At 40.0% G+C, this 16,424-nt stretch overlaps 1 protein-coding gene and 1 long non-coding RNA gene across 3 annotated transcripts in view; one reads left to right on the top strand and one right to left on the bottom strand.

Annotated features, from left to right (window-relative positions):
- Positions 1-15,179, bottom strand: part of LOC108449145 — a 25,526-nt gene extending 10,347 nt beyond the window's left edge. Inside the window, exons 1-3 of one of the 2 annotated variants that reach the window (XR_001865274.1) lie at positions 14,827-15,179; positions 12,194-12,677; positions 4,764-5,029 (exon numbers count right to left, since the gene is read on the bottom strand). This is a non-coding gene — a long non-coding RNA (uncharacterized LOC108449145). Of the gene's footprint in view, positions 1-4,763; positions 5,030-6,218; positions 6,408-12,193; positions 12,678-14,826 lie in introns of those variants that run through there. The other variant, XR_001865275.1, reaches the window with a different exon arrangement.
- Positions 1-16,424, top strand: part of SCFD2 (sec1 family domain containing 2) — a gene marked incomplete at its 5' end in the record, with an annotated part of 194,953 nt that overhangs the window by 139,499 nt on the left and 39,030 nt on the right. The gene's annotated exons all lie outside the window — the stretch shown is intronic.

The following is a 16,424-nucleotide window of genomic DNA, read 5'->3' as shown; positions in this document are numbered from 1 at the left end:
CAATGTCTTTTGCTTTGTGTATTTGGAGAAACCTGAGGTCAGCACAGATGCCACTTGTTGGTTTAATGTCTGGGCACCAACAGTGGAGACAGCTGCTTAAAGCAAACAGGCCAACTGGGAACAACTGCTGGTGTCTCCTCAGATTAGACGTGCTGTTGGTGCTCACTTACGGTAGGGAAGGCTCTTGTTGAGCGCTGTTGTAGAGGGTTTGGGTTGGATGGAGGCTGGTCACTTCTGCCTGGCCTGGCAAGCATACGCCATCCTGCCTCATCAGAGGTCTCTCCTGCTTGCTCAGCAAGGTAGTGTCAGTTGGGGGAGGCTTTGGAGACTGCTCTGTTTAGCTTCTGCACAGGTCATCACATTCAAACAGTAATTAGCAATGTGGCGGAACTAACGCAGGCAATGTGGGAACAATGCCGTGGCTCAGCTACTGAAAAAATGCTACTACCCTTTTAAATTAAATCAGTGTCTTGGGAAAGTTACTGACTTGTCTCTTCCTCCCCTGCCTTTGCTGTTTTGTCCCTTCCACCCCCACTGAAATATTTCTAGGCTGAGTTTCAGCAAAGGCTGCAAGTAAGAGCATTTTTCTGTGATACAGACACAATTGATTATGGATGTTCAGTGGTAATTATATTAATGTACTGGAAGTGAAACATTCTACTCCATTATCAGCTTTGTTATCAGTGATTATGATTTTTATGGGATAGTATTTCTGTACTATTAGCAGCACTGTATATGCAATTGAAAACTAGATTGAGTAAATTATGGCCAAACACCAGCAGTCCAAAGGCTAATTTGATTGTACAAGTATAGTCCCACAGTTATGTATGAACATATGCTCTACGTACTTATTAATGAGCAAGGTTAGACTGGCATGAGCTGTGCTGTATTTTCTGAGTGTTCTTCAAGAGTTTATATATGATCTTTGGTACAGATAATGCAGAGATCCGTTTTCAGGAAAGACCTATTTAAGCATAAAGAAAATAGTAGGATGCAAATTGTTAGCTGTAATCTTGATTGTGTTTCAGCTAATGGAGGGGCTGAGTGGGATCTGAAAGGGTGCCAGTTGTTGGCATCACCCTCAGGTCTGTGTGTATTTGGGAAAGGCACAAGTAAGGGAACCCATGAACCCAAAGCATTTGCAAGCTGTAGTCAGCTGAACTGTTGCAAGGGAGTACTCCAGGGAACCTCGTTTGTACATTTTTATTTCAGTGCAACTGGCTATAGCTTGAGAAAAGGCTCCTTCAAGGCACCTGCCTTTCCAAAACCATGCTGATTGGATCAACTCTGTCATTGTGACAAAGGACCTAGGCAGCTAATGCAGGGTGAAATGGAGCTCTTCAGATTTAGGGCATTTTCCTCTTATTGCTTGCTGTAGGATAACTGTACTGGATTAAAGCCCAGTTCTCTTTGTGCCTCACAGTTCTCTTTGCGTCGTTTCAGACTTTCTTCATTATACCTGATTTACTGTGTTATTACATTATTGTAGCTTGGCATACTTAAATCCAGTTTAGTGTTCACACAGTTCATTCAGTCTGTGCATCTCATAGTAGGCTTTAAATTTGGTGGGCTTATTTAACAGCCATGCTGTGGCAGAATCCAGGTGTCCTGGCAATTAATTTTGATGATCTAACAAAGAAACTCATAAAAATAAAGACAAATTATACTCTTTTTGCCTAGGAGTAGTAGCTTCATGAGTTAAAACTCCGCAGATTTTCACAAGCTGTGGCCCCACTCCAGCGTTGAATCCAGATGTGAGGTGTGTGCCCAAGAGGTAAAATTAAACTTGTTTGCTGAACCAGTTCTCCTTGAAAGTGTCCTCAAGGGATTGAACTACAAATGCTTCAGGGGAATATTGGTTTTCGGATACCAGTGCTCCACAAACATTCTAATATAACCAGAAATACTAATAAAAAAATGCAATTGGACATATTCTAGAATATCTGAGGAATAATTTTTAATAAATCTAGCCTTCTCTTTCGTGGCAGAAAAGGGTCAGCTGGTGGTTATCACCAGGACTGGCTTTCTGTGTTGCAAAGGAACACTTGCCCCGTTGTTCCCTCTTACATTGAGTAGGTTATGGATTGCTATGGGGTTTAGTGAAACCTAAGGCTGACATTTTCACACAAGCTTTCCTTCATTTTTTAACATTTTGAGATGCTTAGCATCAGTGTGGCATGCATATAAGAGGAAGGTGTTGCAAGTGTTGGCAAGCATTGTTTTGAAAATCCCTTGAAGGGGTGTGAATATACTCATTCTAAACTCCACCTCCATATCTTTGAGCAAAGATCACTGGCATGGGTTGTGTTTTGTGATACAAGTCTGTTCAGTGTTTTTGAGAAATGTGAAAGGGAGGAAATTGTGTCTCCTTTGTGCCTGACAGCCCAAGGCAGGTGGTATGTGTTAGCTGTGGATAGGTGGCTTTCTGCTGGGGCAGGGGTGCGGCTAATTTAATTTGGGAGAAGAGGCGTCAGCTAGAAAGCAAGCAGTTCCATATACTACCTCTGTTGTTATTGCCAGTTCAACTTAATTCAATTCTGATAACGTGGAGAGATCTCTCTGTACAACATCTTTCACCCGTATGGGCTAGTCTGGCAGCTCCCACAACCCAAAGAGGCATCTGGCACTATCTGTCATCTTGTTCATGAGGCTCAGACAGTGTTTTATCCAGAATCGTGTAGGAGCCTCGGTTTATACATTACCTGAAAGTAGATCTTGTAAGTCTGCGGTGACCTTGCTTGTACCATGGCTCTGTGCTGGCCTTTAGCCATGTCATCATGGAGAATTTTGGCCCATGACACTTTCCAACAATTTGAGGTATACAGACATCATAGAGAGCAGCTTCCCTTATTTCTTCAATGCAGCTGCTTCTGCGTTTTTGTGTTCATGTGAAGAGGGGAATAAAATATGGCTGTAGAAAAACACTGTTGAGATTGTCCACTCCCTTGCTCATCTCTGTCAGCAAATAGATCATTTGTCAAAGGAAAAGGAGAGTCTCAATTCTGCTCTTTTAGCTGAGAAGTTCAAATCCAGACAAAGAGATTGAGAAATCTTCTGTGCAAACAAAAAGCTGCGCATGATTTAAAGTACAATTTTCCTGTTGGGAGGAATGTTCAAGATCTAAAGAACAACTTGCTTGTTGGGAGAAATGCCTCAAATATTTTAGACCAAGGCAAGACTTTGGGTTTTTATGTGCTTTAAAAATTTTATATTCTTCCAAAGTATCCTTTTTTCTGATGTACTCACTACGTACCAAGCTATTTCTAAAAGACATGGTCTATGTATGACACCCTATTCTCTTAATATGTGATCCAAAAATGTTCCTATTTTTGAATTAGTGAAATCATATTAATTTCCATGACAACTGACTAATGTTGCAAACAAAGGATTAATTGTTTTGTTGTGGCATGAAGCAGAGGGGGAATTTAGATCACACGAGGGAAAAGTGAAGTGCCTATACAAATGCAAACATACTGTAATTGCAAAAGCAGAATAACAAAGGAAGAGCTAAATATGTATTTCTTTAACTAAATCTTCAAATTCGTCAAGCTTGTTTTAGTGTTACAAGTTGCTTTCTGGGGAAGATGTACAAGAATATTAGTTAATTCCTTGTGTAAGGCTGAAGAGCTTATCTCAGTCACTGGTCAAGCATCCAAACTGCAACTGGCCAAACATCTGCAGGCAGACAAAGGCAGCTGTCCTTCATGACGCTGGAGAAACCCACACATCTTGTGCTGGGTCTTTAACGTCGGCGGGAACGAAAAAATCAATTCCCTCCAGAAATCCCAGCATATTCTTATTTGTTAACACACAGTGCCTTCTTGTGGGCAGTGGGGCTTATTGCCGGATGGAAGCCTTGGCATGGCAGCTCCTTCTTCCCTCCTGCCCCTTTCTAACTCAAGACAACTCGGGTAAGAAACCCAAGGAATGTAAAACATGTGGGTTTAGATACAGAAATTGCAAACGCATGTGGAGCCATCCAGTTTGCTGTACATCACAACTTTCCATTAATGAAAGCTCTCTTTTGAAGTCTCTAGAAATGGGATGAACGTAGGGTTTGACTTTCACAGTGCTAAGAAACATTTTTCTTTTTTGATTTGATATTGTTCAAAAAAAAGATGCAATCTCACACAAAAATAGATGTAGCAATAACTTGTCAGACATTTTCTTATTATCTTCCTTCTTTGCAAGAAGGTTTTTCTCTTTCTTTCAAATTCAGACACATATGCATACATGCACATGGATGCCAGATGCTCAGGCGCACACATGTACTGGGCTGGGTGGATGGGACAGTAAATCATTTTTGGCATTTCTGATTTCCCTTTTCTGCTTAGGGAATTACCTGACTGTGCAGGGTACCTTGAACACCTCTGGACATCAAGCCCTTTAGCAAGCTGAGGCTGCAGCCCTGCAGTGCCTATCCTTCCCCACAGTCTTCCACCTCCCACTCCTCAAGGGTTCTCCAGGCGAATGTATTCATAAGCCTCTCTTCTCCCCACAACCAAGTTGATGTAAACTTGGAGATTTCAGTTGCTGCAGCACTGCTGTTAAGCCCAAAGCAAAGGGCCAGATCTGATAAGTAAGCAGGCTGGCTGTAGGCGTGGGGGCATGTTGCAGTGGACGCTGACCGAGGAACGGGGGGGGGGCTCATTTCTAAGTGGAAGGAAGGCACCCAGAATGCAAAGCCATATCACTGCTTTTCTTGTAATTGTTGCATTCTTTTTGTCACATGTTTATAGGAAATACAATAACTGGGTACTTACCCTTCAGCAGATTTTAAATGTTTGCGAGACTAAACTGCAAATGTGTTTATTGCTGAGATGAGGCTTACATTTGAAACCAGTTCCTGAATTTGCAGCTTCTTTCATGCAGCCAGTATCAGTCCAAGTGTGGTGGAGTTGAGTCTAGTGAAGGCCCCTTCCTGTCATAAATAAGATTACTTTCATTTCACTTGTGGAGTGTGTTATTCCTCAGAGTAATGAATTTCCTCTGTGCCTTTGAGCACATAAACATGGTTTTCATTAGGTTTCTATTAAAAAAAAAAAAAAAGCAGAGTGAAATTAATAAGAGAACTATTAACTCCATAAATGCAGATCTATTTTCACTGTATAACCATGTTGGAAGTAAACAGCTTCTTCGCTGAAGAATGCAAATTGAAGAAAATGAAACAATTCTGCAAACCTGAATTCTGCTATGAGAGAACAAAAGTACTGGAAAATCTGACTGTTAAAAACTAGTTTCGGGAGGAAAAATAGACTATCAGATTAAATGTAGACAGACAAATAGCTTCAGGCTTTTTACTTAATAAGTAACGTATGTGATAATAATAGTTTTAAGCCATATATTCAGAATTAGTATTGCAGCCAAGGGTTTGAGCATGGCTTTTTTTTCTGTCTTTTACCAGATATGTCCCTACAGTTGCAGAAAGAGGAATAGCAACATTTGCAAATATTTTGCTGTTGGACCCCGTAACTCATAAAATTTTCATGTACCGTTTGTATTTGTGGCCTGAGATCTCTGTCAAGTGGTGAATCCATAGAGCATCATTGTGGTTTACTTTTTTCATAGCTGCCAGCATTTTAAACAGAAAACCAAAAATCACTGTGCATGTGGAGCCAGGCATTTGCAGAAATACGGACCTTAAACTGCTGACGTCTTGTTGCACCTCACAGTCCAAAGTATATCATAAAATGATAGAAATTAGAAGTTAGAATACATGCTCTTTGCACTCATCTAATGTATTATTTTATATAAAAAATATAAAACTGAGATCACTTTATCACTAAGATCCTGTGCAATAGATTTAACTTTCTCAAAATGAAGTTGCTAGATTTGAGTAGAAATTAAACTTCAGTATCAAAAACTACAGCTTGGCAACTAATTAAATTTCAAAACATCATCGGCCCACTAAATGTAATGTTATATTGTTCTGTAGGCTGTTTTAAGCTTTGTTTTAACAGAAAATAAAAATTCTGGAATTCTTTACACATAGTTACCATTTCCATTCTGCTTAGGCAAATTCAATGTGAACAACAAAAAGGCATGACATAGTAATTTTTATTCTTGATGTTAATCAAGACATTTTGCTTGAACACAGGAATACAAATGTTCCTTTCATATATCAACTCACTGCTTTTTAAAATAAATTATTATGTTCTTAATTTTTCTTCTCACTATTTATTTCTTAATAATTCTATAAGGAAAAGTACTGATTTTACCTGAGAGTCATTTTTAGTCTGATGCCAAGCCTTTTAATTATTCTTCCCTGCTATCATGCAAGTTTTGCCATTCTGTTACTGTTAACAGTGCAGATGTTTACCATTTTAAATAGTAAGGATGAAGTTGTTTAAACAGCCAGTCTCATTTATGGGTGATCATTTCTGTTGAAACCTAACAACAGAAAAAGAGAAGTCTTAATACTGGCTCCTATTTCCCTTTGCTTTTGGGCAGGACTTTTTTTTTTTTTTTTTTTTTTTTTTTTTTTTTTTTTTTTTTTTTTTTTTTTTTTTTTTTTTTTTTTTTTTTTTTTTTTTTTTTTTTTTTTTTTTTTTTTTTTTTTTTTTGGAGGGAGTGTGTGTAAAGATTAAAAGTCCTGCTGCACATTAAAAGTTCTTTAATATTTGCTCAGTAGTGTGCTATCCCCTAATAAAGCCTCTGCAAGCTGTAAATCATGGCCACTATGTCACTGTTTTGATTGGAAGCAAGAGCTGTACCATGACAAATCTCTAGGGACAGCAAACTTCTGCAGCTGTGGAAAGTTGGAACTATTTGCTATTATTATGAAAGCAATCAGAATTTTTTTGTTGTTTTTTATGTGAAGTTGTAGTGAAATTCATAAGGTGCACAGGGATGTAGTATGAAGATTTTACAACAAGCATGGCCTGTAATAGTGTTTCAGTAATAGAAATTAAGTTGTCCTAAGTGTCAAAGCAGAAAATGTGAAATTATAGCCCCTTTCTCACATCTTCCATCGTCCATCTTAGGAAAAATTATGTGTGAGTAATCATAAAATATTTCTAAGTCTAAAACAACAGACAAGCATTTGGGGCTTCAGTAAAATGTCTTCCTGTTGAATGTAAAGAGGTGTTGTCCTTCTAGAAACATGCTGGTAATTTTTATCATCATTTTGTTTTCATGATGGTGTTTTGAATGTGTTTTGATTTTTAACTTCTGAACTACAGCCAGTATAAATGGAGCCTTAGGACAGAAATGTTAACTTCTGCAGAAGTGCAATGTAAATACTTGAGTTAATTTATATACTGTTTATCACAGAGAGTTCTAGAGCTAGATGATAACTTTTCATTAGAATATTGTCTTTAACGTACTCTAGAGTGCTTCCCCAAGATTAAGTTGAATGACTGCAGAGGAAATAAATTTTTGACATATGCAAATTCTCCATCCATATGCACAGGCTTCTTGCAGGATTGATTGTATTAATATTCCCAGAGGCCCAAATCATATGTTAGGCCTTGATTAATTAATCACATAGTCACACTGGGATTTTTCCTAACAGTAAATCTGGCACACTGGTATATTCAGTTCGAAGGAGGGAAGAGTAGAGGAATGTGAAAGATAGCATGCTCATTGACATGTGGCTTACGCTAGCGATTAGGAATCAAAATGAAATATGGATGTGGAAAAAATAATTCCTGTTGGACTGAAAGATGGCCTGGTCATATTTTGACATCTGAAATCAGCCTTTGCATTTACTGCAACAGCATCCTGTACAGTAGCCCGTCTCAAATCCTTGGTAATGTAGGACTGGTTATAACATATAACATGGATATAATATTTAATATCTAATAAATAACTTACATGGGTTGTTTGGAAAACAAAACAAAATCTTTTCACCTTTGGAAGAAATGGGTAAACATTGAATAAGCAAGCAGATAAGTAAGCTTTATTGCTGTAATCTCTTTAGTAAATGAATAGTTACTCAGCATAAATAGCAGTGCTGGGTTTCTGCAGGGCTGATGCTTCTTGCCATTGCTATTTTGAAAGTCTTATAGCTACAGCCTGCAATCTGCTTGGCTTTATTCAGGATTATTCATAGCTCAGCTTTCATAATTATTAAATGAACCAAATTTACTTACCTCCTTATTCAGATACAGATCTATTTTAAAATTCCTACGGAAAGAAATGCTTTCTAGTAACAAACTCACCTCATTAGTCGTAAGTCTTGCTAAGAAGCAGTAAAAGGTGGTGGTATGTTTGGTAAGTGTGCCTGGAGGGATCACATGTTGAATGTGACTCTCATACTTTGTTCCCAGGTAGGTCCCTTTACACCTCTCTGATTAGTTTAAAGTGGCTGTGAATGAGCATAGATCAAACTTTAGGCCCTTTTTCCTTCAACTCTCATTAAAAAGATCTGGCAGAAGGCAAATCAGGTGTGTGATATTTTAAAATGTGCAGTAAAAGCATAAATTGGGTAAAGCACACAGTGCCTCTGTGAAAGTCTTTTCTTTCTCCCAGATATGTCAATTCAGAGGCAAGCCAACAGGCCGGCACGAGGCCACCCAGTGCGTATAACAGCACCACCGGGATTAGAGCTCAGGAGCTGGTTTTGTGCAACCCACTAATCTGCTGTTTCATGTGACTCCCTTTGAGTGCAAACCATGCAGCCACATACCTGGATTGCTCAACTGCTCATACAGAGGTTGAGGGATGAATCTACCCTTCCTGGCTGTGAGTGATCACAAGCAAGCCCCATCCCACCATCTAATTTGCAGTATTGGCACACAGCTGATATGAAGTATGGGGTTTTCCTCACATAGTCCATCTCTGAACCTTTCCTGCACTGCCCTGTGTTTTAGCCCAGTGTAGAAACTCCACCCGAGACGTGTTGCAGTGTCACCAGGCAACTGCAGCTAGGCAGGATTTGCTGTGCTCTTTAGGCATCCACAGTCTTCTGCAAATACATCAAACAAGTGAGCTTCCACTTACCCATGTTTACCACTCTCCATCCTAGGGAGACCAATGATATAAAAATCTCCTTGATGGCTCTGTTTCAGTGAATGTCAAACAGGAAGAGAAAGACCCCACAACCTTTCTGAGGAATTACTTACAAGACAGTTGTTTTTATACGGTACCAAAGTGAATATTGAAAAAAAAAGTCCCATTTCTGGATGTCCTTGTGTAGCCTCAACCATCTCTGTGTAGACAGTTATTTTCTCTCACAGTCATTTTTAGAGCCTGGATTGCTTGTTTTTTCTTTATATCCATCCCTTCCAATTCTGCATATCACAGTGGAATCTTACAAAAGAGCCAGGTTGGATGTGCTGATGGTTTTCCTAAAACATTCCTATGATGTGAAAGTTAAATCCCTAACTTTGCGTGCCAGATAGAAATATAACCTGCTGGTCCTTCTCCATTTAGAACTTCCTTTGCCAGCTAGCATACTTTGCCTCCTTCTTCTTGAAGTATGTTGTGAAAGGCCACCATTCTAGCAGTGTGGCATATATTTAGTAAGACCTGAATGCATGAAATAAAGAATGAATATGTTGATGTTACTCATTCATGATTTCATATAGTAGCCCAAATATTATGTCATGTACAAAATTCTTCAACAAAATATTAGGGGCCCAAATCAGCATAGTCTTAGAAGTCACTCTAAGAATATCTAATCAGAGAAAACAGTAAAATATGATGCATTGCAGTACCTAGCCTTTTTAGTTCAAACAGACAACCTAGTAATATTATGTGCTTATTTTGTATTGAATTTGTTTGTTAATTGATTTTGTATTGAATGTATTCATTTATTCACCTTCTGTTGGTGGAAGAGTAAAATACAGTGACGCTTTCTGACAGTACTTTTTCCTCTCTTGTAACGCCCAGCCTTTTGGAGAGCTGTATATTGCTTAGTGCAGCTGTCACATCATCCTCACTGCATGCACATTTTGCAAAATAAAACCAAATTCTCATCTGTCCTATTTGGACAGGGAATATATTTCACCTGAAGTATAGGAAATCTGCTGTATGTCCAAATTGTAGTAAAGCTCTTCAGCTATGTGGCAGAATCAGTTTTCCTTTGTGTTTTTATAAATAATACTAACTTCAGCACCAAAGTTCTCCAGTTGCAAGAATATTTTTTGCAGGATTCAGTTTGGACAAAATCCTGTGTTAGTCTTCTGGGTCAGACTGATTGTTTCCTGTTGCCATTTCATCCTTTACCAAGCACCATCTGTAAGGCATAACCATATGTAGTGTGGTGTTTCCCTCTGTGGCTAAAAACTAAATATCTAGGTATGCCTTCTCTTTATTGAAGAGTATAGCAATCACAGCATCTAATTAAAGGACAACACAATTACTGTTTAGATGTCTAAGAAGATACTCAGAATCAATTGAAGCTATTTTGGACTTGTTATACTGCACGGTTACCTAAACAAATAGGGTTCCCCTTTCTTCTTATTCACTGCCCTCTATTGCAAACCACCTTGAAAATCTAGCCAAGGTTACCCTTGTGGCTTGTATCATCTTTTCATCCAGTATAATTTTAAAAGTTACCATTTTCAATGTGATCAGTATTTTTTTTTCTCTTGGTGAATTTGATCATAGATACATTAGTACTTAAATGTCAGAAGGTGTCTTTCTGTGGGGTTGGGTTTCTTTGGTTTAGCTTCTTTTTAAAGTGGTGTCATTTCCTTTTCATTTTTCCCCATCTCTTTCCCAAAGGAATTAGCAACAACTCCCTTTGAGAAAAAACAGGACTGAGGAAGAAAAGTACTTTTGATGATTAAGGCCCTTCTATTCAAACAGTTCCTGCCTACACTATGGAATCCATAGATACTGGAGATATAAAGGAGAGGGTTAGAAGATAACTAAGACCCCTCAGGCTCGGTATGTAATCAAAGAAGTATTGTTTGTGGATGACTTAAGGGGAAGTGGAGTTGCTAACATTTTGGCCCTGATCCAGGTACTGCTGGAATTGATGGCAGAATTCCCACTGACTTCAGGAGAAGGGAGAGCAGGTCTTTTGTCTGGTAGGGACAAGCTTATGAAAACACAACAGGAAAGATGACAACCATGCAAATTGGGAAAGACAACTGCCTAGAGATTTCTTATTTAAAGGACATCTCTGCCTGGTTAAGTGAGCTTGATAGGAGAGAGATGTTTCCTCTCCAGTCCCCGGGCAGTGCCCAACTCAGTCAGCAGCACCTTTTGGTGGAGGCAGGATGATGCTGTACAGATAAGAGCAATTCCAGGAATACAGTTCTGTATCTTGCCAGACGAAGTGGTAAGAGCAGCTGAAAATTAGCTAATAGCATAAGTGCAGTTGTGCTGTGCAGGAACAAAGAGCTGGGTATCCTGGCCATCTGTTCCTGTAGAGGATTAAAAAACAGCAGCATAGGTCGTGTAGAGCACATGCCTCCTTTGGTACAACAACATCCCACCTTTCCTAAGTCAGTAATGTGGCTATTATTTACTTTTCAGAATATTGTAGACCTGTGCGCAAACAGTTGAAGTCTGAACTCCAGGCCTAGCATCTCCCATATTTATGTTAACAGCTCTGCAAGTGAGTAGATGTACTTCAGTAGCTGTACTGCAGGGCACCTCTTTCAGGGTCAGCCACTGAAAAAGGTGCTCTCTGCCTTTCTCCTGCTGTCACTATTTTGTGAGTGATCAGAGGCACGTCTCAGGGCTAGTAGGTCATTTTTCTGGGTGTTTGCAGTTCAGGCATTAGAAGGGTGGTGTTGGACTCTGGCTTCTGGTTGGGTTTAGGCCTCTTGAAATTGCGCAGTTTCCCTAAAAAGCAATGACATCTGTGACTGGCATTCCTTGGAGTGGATACTCCAAGCTCAGATACCTTAAACTTGATTAGGAATCAGCACTGGGAGAACTGGCAATATCCATAGAGAGAAAATTAAACCTTTAGGAAAGTCTGAGAAGGAAAATAAATATGCAAGGTACAGAAACCAGGGAAAAAAGGATAGAGTAAAAGAGAGATTTGACAACTGTTCAGGGACCTACAAAAGGGGCCACATCTGTACTGGCACTATCCCAAGCCATGAACAGGTCTGACAACCACAGAAGAAGCTTTCCCCATGCAAAGATTGGAGAGGTGTTTGGTGGAAAGGGTGCAGTGAAAACTAGCTGCACTTTCCTTTGCCTTGTGTTCATATGGTTCCCATTTATTGGGTGGAATTGGATATCTGCAGACTTGCCTCTCTCCGAGGAAAGAGATCGTCTTACTTACTGTAAAAGTCTTGGGGGCGTTTTTGCTTGAGAAGGGAGCTTTGGCCTTGACTTGTGAAATGCTGCACAGTGCACAACAGGAACTGCAAGGTGGTTTTGCTTCAGTGCAAGTGTGAATGAAGGGCATATGTGGACACAAATATCGTTCAGCTGCTGGAGCAGTCTTCAGTGAGCAGAAACAGTCTGGTGCTCTGATATCCACTTGGTAGCTTTGTCAAAATAGGGTCAGAAACACAAGAGGGATGTGGGAAGAATTCATTTCATTAAGGATTTGGGGCATGAAAATAAGACCATTTTATATCAGCCTTTCTCAGGTCCAAGCTTTTGGAAGAAATGAGCCTGGTGCCACTCAGTGCTGGTACAGGCAGGGTCAGTGTCAGTCGTAATTCTTTCCTCTCTCATCCCTCTTCCACTTGCCCCATGTCCACATCCATCAGGTTTTGGTCTTCCACTTCAAACTCCAGCAGCTGAGTTGAAGCTACTACCTGAGAAGAAAAATAAGTTGGTATCCCTTGTGGCGGGGAAAAGAGGCTGAAAACATGAACCGGAGATGTGCCAAAGCCAACAAAAGAATTCAAAATTTAAATTGCACATGGATTTTTGAAGCCTTTTTCCCCATTTTTGAATGCTAGTTCAAAAATAACTGAATAACTCAGATGAATAAAATTATGCAGACAATTCTCCCTGCCAGTATTAAGCAAAGTAAAGCTCTAATGTTATTTATTTAGTGCAGAGAGTTTGGAGGAACAAACAGTTAAGTGAAGGATACCATTTAGCTGTAGTCAAAGACTGCCTGTGTCAGGGGTAAAATGGAAGGCTTAAAAAAGTGATATCGTTTGTATACTGGGTGGAAGAAAGTCCCTTCTCCAAGCTTATTTCTCACTGTGCTAAACAATCACATCATTTTTATCTTCCTCAGATTAACCAGAACTGTCAGATTTAGTAACTTACTTTTTTTGTATTCCATTTTTGACAAAGTTACTCTTTAACTGAGCATTTCTCCAAAGTACACAACTATTTTTTTAATAAACTATCATCTCATAAACTCCCTTGAAAAATTTTCTTCATCAGGTGCTAAAACATAAATACTAATGGAAGAAAATTCTGATTGCATTCAGACTTGAGCAGTTTCAATTGACATTGCTCTGCTTTGGAGGTGTAATGCTCTGTAACAGACAAGGGAGCCAATAAACCAGTGTCTGATCAGTCCGTCTGGAGAGAAGAGTCGATGTGGCTTCTGCAGAATTAACTCTGACATGTAAGTGCTCAGCAAGTAGAGTAAGGAACGTGCCAGCAATCAACTGTCTTTGGCTGAGACCCTCTGGATAATATGCTTGCATTTCATCCACAACAATCACCCAAGGCTTGTACATAAACTGAATGGCCACAGGTCAGTATGGAAAATTTACTTACAGATTACTAACTAGTTACAAATTAGGACATTTTAGAAAACCCACAAGCAGGGTACCACAAATAGTCACAGACATTCAATGCGAGTGTGCTTTGATTTCTCCAGGCATGCTGAAGTGTGATATTACAGATTGACTTTGCCACTTCTCTCTCATTTGGACCATAGACCTGTCCTGGGTTGCAGTGTATTCTATTACCATCCCCATCAGCCGTTGAAATCAGGTGGGGCAGTGTTTCCTTGCCTCCTCCCCCCAGACTATCTTTCTGTTAATTCCCCATCATTGTCCTGCCGCCTGACTCAGAGATAACTCCCTCCGGACTATCTTCTGTTAATGAGCCTAATCAACACTTGGCCTCATGACTCGTTACCCCATTGTGAGATGCTCCACCCAGAGGGAGGAACCAAGCATCCCATCGTGGATATAATCTGAGGCTGAACACCAGAGACACCGGCTTCCCACTGGATTTCCAGAGGACAGGAGCTACACAGCCACCACTGGACTTCCTGAGGAAGAGCAGACTGTTTTACTACAGGATCACTGCTTCAGAGGACTGCAGCCACCATTCTACCAGACTGCTACCACCACCCTGCCTAACTGGGACTCAGGTTGTACCTTGACTCTGTCAGTTTGACAGTGTTTTCTTTTACCTTTTTTTTTTTCCCTTTTCTTTAATTTCCATTAAATTGTTATTCTGACTTGGTGCCTCCCACTGGTTTGTTTTCAAACTAGTACAAGACCAAAGGGTTTACACCGAGTAGCAACTCAATTATGGTCCCAGGGGTGAATGAAATATGAGTGAGGAAGATAATATTAGAAAATTGCACCACCACTCTCAGATTTCTTTGGCTTTATTTTGACAGCTGAATTAACGTGAGTTATCTCTGCTCAAGTGAACTTCCCCCAGCGCAGTACAGCTTACTTGAGAACAGGCATCCTGTAAAATTATACTGGAGCACCACAAATGAATCCAGGGATCAACAATGTGCCTGTATAGCAGCACAGAGAGATTAACTTAGGAAAACTAAATATTTTGCCCCTTCGTTACAGCTTGACACAAATCACACAAGTTAAAAAGTACGATCACTTTTGAACTAATGTTTTTCTTTATGGTTGCAAGTCTGGTTAGGGTTGAAATTTTAGTTTTGGCTCAAAATTAATTCTATGCTGAAGATAAGTGCTTTGATTAGCAGTGTACAGAAAAGTATATTTTTGAAGCACTTACTTCAGTTTCCTTGTAAGGAATGTCCAAGCAGCTCTGGGACTCCAGTGGCTCCTGGGGTTTAATGTTTTGCCTCTCATTCATTCTGCTGAAGAACTGCTTTTGAAAGCAAAACTCACATCCCACATTCTTTGTTTACATGTATCTTGTTTTGCTCTGTAAAGAGAAAGGAAAGTTGTGTCTGGCAGACAAAATGAGACTGGAAAATTAGCAGGATACTTGAGAGTGATGTTAAAATTGCTTTCCTCAGCCAGAGCCCATGAGCACCTGGGTGCAGTCAAGGTAGGAGCACGTCTTGTTTTAAAGCATTATGGAGCCCCCAGGAGCATGTCTGACACACAGCGATGGAAATGGAAGGCCATGAACTTAGTGGAAGTTAAATTTGTTATTTTTGCTGTGTAGTTAATTTAACCTCCCCCCCCCCCCAAAAAAAAAAAAAAAAAAAAACAAAACCAAAACAAAACAAACCAAAATAAAAAAACCAAAAACCCTATCTTTGTTCTGGTAAAGCCTTGAATTTTCCAAATGAGACTTCCAAAAAGGAGGGACTCTTTATCTATGTGCTCTTCAGCGCTGGCAAAGCTGCTTGTTTCTCATAGCTAGAAAATAGGCTTTTTTTCCTCGGGAGAAGTCCCAACTGCAGACAGCCTAATTTGTTCTTGGCACATCCTAGGATTTGTGTTGCTGTGGGAGTCAGAACTGTAATAATTCACAAATCTGTCTCCTGAGCTGGGCTCAATTAGTCAGTCTTCTTTTTTTTTTTTTTTTTTTTTAATTTTCCAGTTGCCTTTTGGGATAGGTAGAGCCTTCCCTGAGCCGAGCAGGGGGTCTTGGAGCATGTTGTGTGACACTATGCCTAGCAAGGCCATGGGAGAAGAGCAGAGACAGGACAACATTGTCTCTTCTTTCTTTTCAGGAATGGAAATGGGGCTTGGCAGGAGAAGCTGCTCATCCCCTCTGTGCCCTTGGTTGGTACAGGAAGAAATTGCACTTCCCTTGCTGACATTTAAAATGCTTTCTTCCATTCTTTACAAAATCTGCTGGAAATGAACCCTTTTTATTCAAGACTGGGGCTTCACTGCCCGTGTTTCCTCCTTGATAGACCTGGCAGAAGGCAGGCACAGAAATATAAATTCCTCCTGTCCAAGGAAGGTCCCATCCCAACATTTGGCGGGGCAGCTCCCAAAGGGACGGGAAGTTGAGGAGCACAGGCATGAAAGCTGCATCTTGTCAGAGGGCTGCTGTGAATTTTTGTGAGGTCTGGGGCAGATTATGTCATTGCTTCCTGCCTCAGTTTGCCTGGGCTGTGCATTAAGAATGGAAATACCCCCGGGTGGGAGCTAGATGCAGTGATTTGAGCTTCACAGTTCTGGGATCTGCAAGCTGCTCCTAAGTGTTTCAGGTGCCATTATTCATAAGCTACAGCTGTGTGCTTTAAAAACACTTAAGACTTGGCCATATCAAAATGGATGTTGACCAGCCACAGTAAAATATATAGTTACCTAATCTCAAACCTGGATTTAAGCTTCCCAGCTACTTCTAGGTGTTAGAGCAAAGATAAGCAAGATAGCTGCTGAAAATATTTAAAATGGCAAGGAATT

This window comes from Corvus brachyrhynchos, unplaced genomic scaffold, assembly GCF_000691975.1.
Source record: "Corvus brachyrhynchos isolate BGI_N302 unplaced genomic scaffold, ASM69197v1 scaffold17, whole genome shotgun sequence".
In the NCBI taxonomy this organism is placed as follows: Eukaryota; Metazoa; Chordata; class Aves; order Passeriformes; family Corvidae; genus Corvus; species Corvus brachyrhynchos.
This window is presented reverse-complemented; position numbering and strand designations above follow the sequence as displayed.